At 35.8% G+C, this 12262-nt stretch overlaps 1 pseudogene; it reads right to left on the reverse strand.

Moving 5' to 3' along the window:
• Positions 1 to 758: 758 nt before the first annotated feature.
• On the reverse strand, positions 759 to 7935 carry LOC137810782 (cell cycle checkpoint protein RAD17-like; annotated as a pseudogene).
• Positions 7936 to 12262: the final 4327 nt, after the last annotated feature.

Raw genomic sequence — 12262 nt, forward strand, 5'->3', positions numbered from 1 at the left:
GAAAACGTCTTGAGTTTTACTCTTTATAACTTTTTTTCTATTTTGTTTTTGGACTTTATTTTTTAACCGAATACCATGAACATCCCAATATAGTTATGTGATTTTTTTCAGATTTTTTTACCAAAATAAAACACACAATAAATTCTAAAACACAGAGACAAAATTTCACAAAAACTGGAAAAGAAGAAATCTAAGGGATTTGAATAAAAAAGAATTGAAACTCAACAAGTAATAGAAACCTAACTCTAATGAACTTGTTAATGATCTAATAACAAGATAAGAGACTCAAATATGAAACCTAAGAATAGCATCATAATAGATTTCAAAACAAAAAATATTCTAGAATGAATTTTTTTTATGCACTTGTTTGTTTTATAATTTTTTTCCCAAAAGTGATTTGACTTTTTTTTTACAGAAACTTCAATCCACTTACACTACAAAAAAATAACTTTTAGCGACCAAATTCGGTCGCTAAAAGCACTATAATCGGTCGCTAAACATATTTGCGACCGAAATGGTCACCAAAAAAAGATGAAAGCGAAAATCCTAGTCCCAAAGCATTTAACGATCGAATTATAAATTGGTCACAAATTTGCGATTGAAATTTCGATCTCTATTTCGTCATAGAAAATTTGGTCACCATGATTCAAAAACTAAATTAGTGACCAAATTTTTATAAAAAATTGGTGGCTGATAGTGACCACCATTTTCGATCGCTGATACCAACCACCATTATCGGTCACTAATGGATTAAAATAATTAATTAAAAAAAACTTGTGGTGGCTAATTCAATGACTAAATGGAAACCCTTAAAGCGACAAAATAATTTTGGTGGTTAAATATTTTCGATGACTATTCTTATATGTATTATTCATGTTAAAATGATATTTTGACTTGTTTATAAAAAAAATTCAAACATGCTTATAAATACTCAAAATTCAATCAAACTAAATAAAAATGAACTTCAAATGCATAGTTTAAGAAAGAGTTCTACATAAATTAAAAGTAAATCATATTAGACAACGAAAACTACTGAAAACAAGTTAAAAATAGTCAAATCTATTATATAATTCAACATACAACTAATCTTCTTTTGAACTGTCTTCTCTAGTATAAAAAATTATAAAGAAGTGATATGTCACCTCCCCTTGTTTTTGCTATTAGATCAGTATCTCAACAGTCACATCGCACTGCTCCACTTGGCATATTCTAAAGAGAATCTTCTTCATAGAATTCGCTGTAATTGGAATGAAAGCAACCTGAAAGTTTCCCTAACTAAGTTTAACACACACATATATATATATATATATATATATATATATATTCTCTTATAACATGCATTGAAAACCAGAAGATAATTCTTCAAGGATGTAACCTTACAAGCCCCAGAACTCTCTAGAGATAACTTCAAATCTTCCAGGCAACGAGCATTATAATCTACTGAGTCAGCATTTCCATAGTCACTTAACAATATTGTTGTGGGTATTTGAGTTGGTTTCACCAAAAATTGCAAGCAATTTTTAAGTCTTCCAAAAGTAGATTTGCCATTAGTCATGGGAAGATCGTCTATTAAAAGTATGATGGGAGGCTTTGACTCCCCTTATAGGAAATTAGCAATAATCCAACTTTCAAATTCATCTAACTTGGATGTGTATTGAGTTCCTAGTGTGAATCAGAAAATTTAAAAGGAAAAAAAAAGTAAGAAAAAAAAGGTCACAAGCAGTAAGTCACAAATTTCAATCATTAAAATCCCACCAACCCCAAATAGCCCGTATTCTCCCATTGGAATGTAAACTCAATGCACATTGTAATTTAACAATACATCCTCAAGGACACTAATAATTTCACTGAAAAATAGATGTTTAACAAGAGAGGCTAAAGTGAATTAAAATCATGAGTTTCTCATCAAAACATAGTTGCTGAACCTACCTGTGCCAGAATTATAGAGATGCTCCTGCCGAATTACAGGTGTAGGTGTGTTCCACCTATAAACTATTGCTCCCAGATGAGATGCAATTACATGAATAGCAGCCTGCATAATGAAAAGAAGAAATGCTTAAATATCTACGTGGTATTTCTATCAAAGTACATTAAAATAAGGTTCTTCATATCAGTGTAAAGTGGAGTGCTATTTAGTAATAGATGTAAAAAAACATACACTCACTCTATAAATTCTCTCTAAAAGAAACACTCTTCTTTGTAATTCTCTCTATTGTATTTCTTTTTGTGGTGCATCTTACAATTGAGAGAGCATCCTATTTATAGGCTTTAGGAAGCTCTTCTAGAAAAGTCTTCATTATGGCCTTAAAACCCCACTAACAACACAATTAAAATCCCACTCACAACTTTTGATCTTTTACCTATCCAAACTCCCATTCTACTCTTTTCTAGTAACTTCTAACTTTAAAACCCACAAATTATATTAAAGTTTATTCAACAAAACTCCCCCATAAACTTAAATGTTTCTACCATCCATCATGCCAATCATCTTCTTGAATTTGTCGAAAAATACTTTCGGTAGCGGTTTTGTGAAGATATCCGCAACTTGATCCTGACTTGCCACATGCACCAATTCCACACTTCCTTTCTTCACATGATCACGGATAAAGTGAAAACGAACGTCAATGTGTTTGCTTCTTTCATGGTTCACTGGGTTCTTTGCCAACTCAATTGCTGATTTGTTGTCAACTTGAATCACAGTTGCATCTAGTTGCTTTAGCTCCATCTTACTCAACAAGTTTCTCAGCCATATCGCATGACATACACACCAAGATGCTGCCACATATTCAGCTTCACACGTTGATAGCATCACGATCGGTTGCTTCTTTGAAAGCCAAGAAAATGCTGTGTTGCCCATAAAGAATACATATCCCGATGTACTTTTCCGATCATCTATGTCTCCACACCAATCACTGTCAGAGTAACCCACCAACTTGTAATCTTCTGCTTTTGAGTAGAACAATCCAAGTGATACAGTACCTTGGATGTACCGTAGGACTCGCTTCAACGCCTTCCAATGTGAGTAAACTGGTTCCTCCATGAATCGACTTATGATGCCAACACTTAATGAAAGATCCGACCTCGTGCATGTGAGATAACGAAGGCTTCCTATCAAACTCCGGTATCTACTTGCATCGACACGTTCTCCTCCATCGAACTTTGAGAGTTTTGCACCTGGTTCCATTGGTATTGATACTGGGTTGCAATTTTCCATCTTGTACTTCTTCAAAATCTCCTTTGCATATGTCTCCTGTGATACAAAAATACCTGTCTCTTTTTGTCTAACTTCCAAGCCAAGGAAAAACTTCATCAATCCCAAATCTGTCATCTCAAATTCCCGTCTCATTGTGCCCTTAAACTCTTCTATCATATCATTATTGTTACCCATAAAAATGAGATCATCAACATAAAGAGCAACAAATATCATGTTACCTCCATTGTTCTTTGCGTAAAGAGCATGCTCGTAAGGACATTGCTTGAACCCGTTCTCCTTGAAGTATGTATCGATACGAGTATTCCATGCCCGCGGTGCTTGCTTCAACCCGTAAAGTGCCTTCTTCAATTTTAGCACCTTCTTCTCCTCTCCGATTTTCATGTACCCAGGTGGTTGTTCGATGTAGACTTCTTCTTCAAGCACACCATTCAAGAATGCCGACTTGACATCCATTTGAAATATCGGCCATTTAAATTGAGCCGCTTGGGAAATGAGCAATCGAATTGTCTCCATTCTTACAACGGGAGCAAACACCTCATCGTAGTCAATTCCCTCCTTTTGTTTGTATCCCTTCGCAACGAGTCGCGCCTTGTACCTCTCTATCTCGCCTTGAGCATTCATATTTTTCTTGAATATCCACTTCACACCAATGGGCTGACTTCCCTCTGGCAATTCTGTTAGCTCCCATGTGTTGTTGCGGTCAATCGCTTTAATCTCCTCATCCATGGCAGTTTGCCACTTCTTGTCTCGCACCGCCTCTTCAAAGCTGATATTTTCAGCATCTGCCAAAAGACATACTAGGTGTACCTCATTTGTCGAATCATACAAATCATGCAAACTTCGAATTTTAGGTTGTCGTGGTTCATCTTCATCATCGGTTGTTTCGGAATTTATACTTGTCGGTGATGATTCTCCAACTTCAATCATAACCTCTGAAGAATTGTTCCAATCCCACTTGCTTGCTTCATTTATTTGCACATCACGACTCACCGTCACCTTCTTGCTTATTGGATCAAGTAGCTTGTACCCTTTTGTCTTCTCATCATACCCAATAAAAACATACCTTTTGCTTTTGTCTTCGAGCTTCGTTCTTCGTTGATCTGGTACGTGTGCATAAGCCACACTACCAAACACTTTGAGATGAGAAACTGTTGGCTTTTGTCCGCTCCATGCCTCTTGTGGTGTTTGATCATCTAACTTCACATGTGGACATCGATTTTGCACATAGATAGCGCATTGCACAGCTTCCGCCCAAAATTCCTTTGGCATCTTTTTGCTCTTAAGCATTGATCGAACCATGTCGAGAATGGTCCGATTCTTCCTCTCGGCCACACCATTTTGTTGAGGAGTGTATGGTGCAGTTAGAAATCGCCTTATGCCTTGCTCCTCGCAGTACTCCATGAAAGCCGTTGAAGTATACTCGCCACCTCTATCAGATCGTACAGCTTTGATCTGTTTATCAATTGTCCTCTCCACCATCACCTTGAACTTTTTGAACACCTCAAATGCCTCAGATTTTTCTTTCAGAAAGTAAACCCAAGTTTTCCGTGAGAAATCATCAATGAAGGTAATGAAATACCTTTTACCGCTGAAGGACTCTGGAGTAATTGGTCCACATATGTCGGTATGAATCAATTCGAGAGGTTGCTTAGCCCAATATTGAGCCTTCTTTGGAAACGAGGTTCTCACATGCTTGCTGAGCACACATTCTTCACAAAATTTTCCCTCGTAGTCCATGTTGGGTAGCCCGTGCACCATATTCTTCTTCGCTAACTCTTTTAGTCCACCATGATGTAGGTGACCAAAACGGAGATGCCACAACGATGCCTTATCTTCTATGTTGACTTGCAAACATTTTTCTCGTATGCTTCTCAAATTCAGCTTGTACATCCGATTTCTTGCCATCTCAATTCGAGCAACCAAACGCCCTTGCTTGTTCTTCAAGTGTAGGAGTCGATCTTTCAAAAATATCGAGTAACCTTTCTCCGTGAGTTGCCCCATACTCAAAATGTTGGTCTTGAGGTCTGGTACGTAATAAACATCTTGGAGTGACCCAATTAAGCCATCCTTTTGTAAGTAGCAAACCGTACCTCGCCCTTTGACCTCCACCTTTGATGCATCTCCAAATGAAACATGACCATCTTCAATCTTTTGCATATCTTTGAATAGGTACTCATGACCGCACATATGGTTGCTTGCTCCAGAGTCGAGGTACCACAGAGTGTCATTGTTAATGTTGACTTCATCTTGAGCCATCAAGAGAACACCTTCATTCGTTTCGACTTCCAAGGCTAGGTTGGTTGTTTCTTCTATCTTTATATCAGCACGACAATCTTTTGCAAAATGCCCCACTTTACCACAATTGTAACATTTGTCAGAGTTACAATCCTTCGCATAGTGACCATATTTGTGACATTTGTAGCACTCGATGTTGGAATAATTCGATCGGCCGCCTCTTCCTCTACCACGTCCTCTTCCACGCCAATTTGGTTGGCTCGACTGTTCCTTCTCCTTATAGTACCCTTCATGGTTGCTGCCTTTTCCACCACGACCGTTTCCACGACTTCCACGATCACGCCCTCTATATTGAGAATTTTGATGATAGAGTACCTTTTCGTCTTTGATTGACGCCTTGGTTTGAAGTGCTTGCTCGAGTGTTTCCTCCTCCTTCTTCTTCTTCTTTCGTTGCTCGTGTGCCTCGAGAGAACCGGCGAGCTCGTCGACTGTGAGCATCGCAAGGTCCTTTGACTCTTCTATCGCGCACACAATACTCTCAAAATTGTCTGTTAATGTTCTCAAAATCTTCTCCACAACTCGTGCATCGGTCAGAGTTTCATCGTTTCGGTTGAGTTGATTCACCACAGCCTGTACACGCGTGATGTAGTCAGATACACTTTCTGACTCCATCATCTTCATGTTCTCCAACTTGCCACGCAGAGTTTGTAGACGCACTTGCTTAACTCGGTCAGCTCCTTTGAACACCTTCTCCAATAAGTCCCATGCTTCCTTTGAAGTGGACGCACCAGCAATCTTCTCAAAAATTGCCTCATCAACAGCTCTATACAACATGTACAAAGCTGCCTTATCTTTCGATCGCATCTCTTTCAATGCCTTGGTTTGAGCTGCCGTATAACCCGTGGTATTGGTTGGTTCTTCAAAACCTTCTTCGACCACCTCCCATGAATCCTGAGAACCGAGAAGAGCTTTCATTTGAATGCTCCAGTTGTCATATCTGGTTGCCTTCGTTAACCGTGGTAGCGGTATTTGACCTGTCACATTCGCCATTGGCTCTTGATACCAAATTGTAAAAAAACAGACACTCACTCACTCTATAAATTCTCTCTAAAAGAAACACTCTTCTTTGTAATTCTCTCTATTGTATTTCTTTCTGTGGTGCATCTTACAATTGAGAGAGCATCCTATTTATAGGCTTTAGGAAGCTCTTCTAGAAAAGTCTTCATTATGGCCTTAAAACCCCACTAACAACACAATTAAAATCCCACTCACAACTTTTGACCTTTTACCTATCCAAACTCCCATTCTACTCTTTTCTAGTAACTTCTAACTTTAAAACCCACAAATTATATTAAAGTTTATTCAACAATAGATAGAAGAGATGATTTTAACACCAAGCTACAGAAGCCTGAAGCTCCAAAAATTAACATTTCCAAATTGTCCTGAATGGCTGAGCCAGTATGCTAAAGAGGCTAAATGAGGATGGTAGAGCTACATACAGATTTTCCAACTCCAGCCTGACCACCGATGAGGAGAACATTATTATTGTAAACACCCTGTAAATTTGCCATAAAGAAAACAACAAAATGCATATATAAAGTTCAGAGAGGAGAATTTATAGTAACTTGGAGTATAACCTAGTACAAGAAAGTTTCATAGAAATGTAAAATCAGGAATTATATACGTATGAGGAAGAATTTAGAAGACTCAAAACAACCAACAACAAAAAGATGACGAGGTTCTATTTTTATACCAGGTCAAACTTTCAAACATTCTAAACATATTGACAATTCAACATTAATTTATCATTACCACATTCTAAAAACTTGTTTAGCACATTTACAAGAATAACAATCTCTATGAAGCTAAGCATTCTAGTGCGAGAAAAACAAGAGAACAGTCATAAGTCAATAAACTTAATTATAATCTTACAGCTCTACTCCTAGATTTACCTTCGAAGGTTTCAACCTCTCTTCAAACCACGTTTTAACATCTTCAACCTGCAAATGCCACAAAAATGGAGAAAATGGGATGATATTCACATCACTACCAAAATTAAGACCTCTTAGGAATCAGATTCTTGACCTTTTTCTTGTGAACAACAAGCTCTTCCGGTGAATTGGGCTTGTATTTATTAACCCATAATTCCTCTGCAAAGCTCCTTCGAGTACCTGTTGTATCCATATAGCACTTGCAACATGAGCAGAAAAAAGAAAAAGATCCAGAAGGCCCAACAATCGGGAGAAAAGGTGAAAATTGAAGATTTCAATTTCGTTCTCTGTATGTGAAATTGATAACTCAGGCAGTCTGTTTAATAAAGCTTCACCATTTTAACAAAGTCAGTGTATTAGTATCAATATTGAAAAGGAACCACTGAATGGAATGGAGAAAGTAAAAAATGCAAATATGAAAGTATTGCTGTTACAAGTAAAAAATGTAAATATGAAAGTATTGTTGTTCAAATGGTTGTCCGAAGAGAAAGATACCTTTGTTGATTCACTTTGTAACTCATCTTAGAGGAGCTGCTACTATCTATATAGAGATCATATTAATCAAAAGATCATTAAAATAAGTAAAACCACCTTCAACCTAATCATAAAGGTTTAGTCACAATATAGTCCCAAAAAAGTAATGAGATCAAAGTTATCTTATGTATGTCGCCTTGCCTGCAAGTTCATTCTTCATGGTGAAAAAATCAAATTGAATTAATTCATAGATTTAAAATATTAGTTTCTGACGTTGAAGCAGATGATATCCTGTTAATAAATGTAACTGAAAAAGAAAATGTAAAGAAAAGAACTTGACACAAATTATTAGCATGGAGTAGTCACTATTTTAGTAATTAAGCAGAAAGGGAGAGGTTCATAGTAAGTCCATAGTTGGCAGCACAAGAATCCCACATTCCATTTCTCTCAAGCCACCCAGTAATAAAAAGCCAGTTTTACTATGCTTCCAACACCTTCACAAACCCCAAGAAGAATGAAACAGGGAAGAGGAAGAAGCTCTTTTCATCCTATGTAATCAATTCTCTCTTGTCTTCTCCTTTTCTTCCGCCTCTCAGGATCTGCTCATGCTTACAAGAATCACACAGTGGGAGACTCTTTAGGCTGGTTTGACAACACTGAGAAGTCTAATGTCAATTACCAGAAGTGGGTTGACACTAAAGAATTCACCTTAGGAGATTTTCTCAGTAACTCTCTCACTCACACTGTTTCATCTTCTTTTTCTGCTTACAACATGTTTTCTTCTTCTATTTGACAAAAGTGGTTCATGATATTATTGTTATTGTTTGGACCTCTTGATCAAGACCATATATATATATATGTATGTTCTGATTTTGATTTCAATTCTTTTACCTGATCTCTAAATTTTGACTAACATCCTTTACTACCATGATATCTAATCAGATTTACTGTGATTTCGGAATATGCTGTATAGTTATCATATTATATTATCTCTGAGTGGCACAAAAATTAGATTGACTTCAATTATTGTGTGTTTCCTCAGCAGCATATCAGCTGTTTTTGGGGTACGTTGTGGCATATATTAATATATTAATGTTAGTAAATTTAGAAAAGTTATAGGGTTAAATTGGAAGCACTTTTGGCGGTAATTTTATGGAGTCTGTCAGGATCCACAACCGTTAGCCACAAATCAAGTATTTATTCTGAGAGGAAAGAGACTTGCTTTAAAAGCTAATAGTCAAATTAAGGCTAAGATAACACTTGTAATTGGCTATGATTGAGCTATCTGTTAAGAAAGAGTGGACTTTAAGCCTAACTCAACCCCATAAAACCGGCTCATAGGGTTGAGGTTTGCACCCACTTATATACAATGAAAGGCTCTAATCTCTAGTCGATGTGGGATCTCCAACACACCCCTCACACCGAGACTGCCAACTCGAGCGTGGGACTATATATTATGGGTGGTCCGATAGCGGCCCGATAGCGGGTGGCACGATAAGCCCAACAAATACTCGCTAGGATAGGCTCGAAAACATGCTCTGATACCATGTTAAGAAAGAGTGGACTTTAAGCCTAACTCAACCCCATAAAACCGTAATCTCTAATCGACGTGGGATCTCCAACACTTTCATTCAAAAGAGCCATACGTGTTATAAAACATAAATTACAAGAAACATATATAGAATTGTGGCAAACACAGAATAAGCCATTTCCACAGCAATTTGGTCTGAAAAGTAGGTCGTTCTTTGAACAACAGACCATGCCAACTTTTTTACAATTGCCGACATGGAGGTGTTGGCAGTTTGGTATTGAATTCTTATGAGATCAAAGGTATTTTTATAATTTATTATTTTTATTTAATGATTAATTTAGATGTAGTTTTTCCCTTATCTTATGAAATGTTAACACTGGATTCCTAAGAATTAAAATATCTTTGATACTCCTAATTACGGGAATTTCACCCAAGTGGTGCAGTTTTTTTTACATTTACGTAAATGGGCAAATGCAGAAAAAATTACAGGAATAAATATTTTTTGGTCAAAATTGTCAATGGTGTATGCCACATAAATTAAATTTATTAATCCCCTCGTTTTTTAGTTTTCAATTAAAGTTTTCAACTGGATTGACAACTTCAGTTTAAATAAGACATTTGATTGACAATTTCTCTCAATTAAAGTTGCAAATTCGGTTGACAAGTTCAGTTGTTTTTTTTTTAAATAATTAATAATTTTTTTTAAATTAAAAAATTTATATAATAATAATTTTTAAATTGTTTAAAATTACATGAAATGAATAAGAATACTGTGAAAATTTGTATTTTATAAATAAATAATATTAAAATTAAAACTTTGTTTTCACAAGAAACAAAGTTACCCAAAATTAAGTTGGATTAAAAATAGGTGGTGTAATAAATGTAAAATATTTAGTACTTTTTAAATAATGTTAAATTTAAAAATACTTTTGTTGTTTTTAAATAATTGAAATTATGTTCGTGAAATAGTGTTTATAGTTGATACAATTATAAATAAATAGGATAGCGTTTAAACAATATTTATAAAATGCTAAATAAGTACAATTTATACATGATTATAAAATAGAAATGTAGAAAAAGTTGTCATTTATGCGGACCTGTGTCACATGGTGGTTTTCTTCGTTGTCTTCGTGGTCGTTGTTGTTCAGATGGAAGGGTAGGAGGGGGTGGAGGTGGAATGTCATCGTCAGTGCCTTCGACTTCATTATGTTGTTGAAACGATTCAACTTGAGAAGAAGACCCGACATGATGTTGATAGTGAGGTTGTGGCATATCATACTGTTTTGAAAATATGTGTTAATTTTGGATGAGTGAATGAAGAATAATAAATAATTTTGTAATTGAACTTACATCGTCATCGGACGATGACTCTATGGGCGAGATGTAGCGGATAGTATGGTTAATATACTATTGCATGTATGTTGACTTGTCATGCAAATGACCATTTCCGTTAAATTGATTTCCCTTAATTAGACGATTATGACGGTCATTCCACATAGCTATCCATGCCACATGATATTGTGGCTAGTATCAATCAGCTCGTCCTCTCATATCCTCTTTGTGAAGTTGATCAAGGTTGAATGGGTCACTTGGAATACTCTGTTGAAGATGGATGAAGCTTCTTCTCTACCTAGTCTTAGTGTGTGTTTGATGTAGAAAATAGCTAGTTTTCTTTGAAGATTGTAATGTGTTTTAGATGATCTTGTTTTTTAGGCTAGTGTGTGTTTTAGGTTGACTTTTGCTACATGACCTATCCTAGATGCCTAATCAAGGTAGTAAGATCAAGCACATAAAGTGATCAACTAATTTTCAAAAAGTTTTTTAGAGTTTTCTAAAAAATCAGGATACTACTCTAAAATAAATCTGTTTCTCTGTAAAAGAATAGGTTTAATTTTGTTATGCTGAAAGGCTTTTCAAAAGTTGGTTAGGGCACCAAAAATGCAGTTCAGTTAGTTTTTTCAGTTAAGTTGAGCTGACAGTTTTCCTGAAAAACAATCTATTTGTTTTTAAATCAACCTGTTGTTTTTATAACAACTTTTTAACTGTTTTTTGAAAAGCTGTTAGAAACTGTTTTCTATAAATTGAAAGGTCTTTCTCACATGAAATGTTGTTGAGCAATCACGATTTTAACAGAGTTTAAACATTTTCTGTGTGAGAAGAAGGATTGAAAAGAGTTTTTGAAAGGTTTTCCAAAATGATCTTCAAATGTGCTTGTTTTAGGAGAACCTTGATCTTGGTGAAGGTGCTGACACTGTTTTTGCTGCAATAAGGACAACTGGTTTATGTTCTTGCATCTTCCTTTCAGGTGTTATCTTTCCTTTACTCTTTCTTGTAAATGGTGTAAGTGTTAGTCACTCTTGATAGGGTTTCTTGTTGTATGGTTCTTGTAGGGTTCAAGAACTGCTGAGTATTGTAATTGATTGCAATTGTTTTTAGTGGATTCCACCTTGGAGTAAGGTGAAACTGGATGTAGCTCATTATGGGTGAACTAGTACAAAGTGTGTCTGTATTGATCTTCTCATCCATGCACTCGTTTCTGGTTTTTGGTTAATCTGTCAAGAACATAATCTGTTCATTTGAAATTAAACCTGTTAATTCTGGGCTTAATAAAAACTGTTCTTCTTGATCTGGAAAAAGTTCTCTAATCATAAATAAAGCATTTGAATGTAAGTTTGTAATTGGCTTAAGGACGAACAATTTTCTTCATTAAATCTTTAATAAAGATTCATTCTCTTTGAAGCTTTGTGTTTAATAAAATTGATTGTTCTTTTGGTATATTCTGTGTTCTTCAAGTTGTTAAAAGTTAACCAATCTGAT

The sequence above is a fragment of the Phaseolus vulgaris genome, chromosome 2, assembly GCF_000499845.2.
Source record: "Phaseolus vulgaris cultivar G19833 chromosome 2, P. vulgaris v2.0, whole genome shotgun sequence".
In the NCBI taxonomy this organism is placed as follows: Eukaryota; Viridiplantae; Streptophyta; class Magnoliopsida; order Fabales; family Fabaceae; genus Phaseolus; species Phaseolus vulgaris.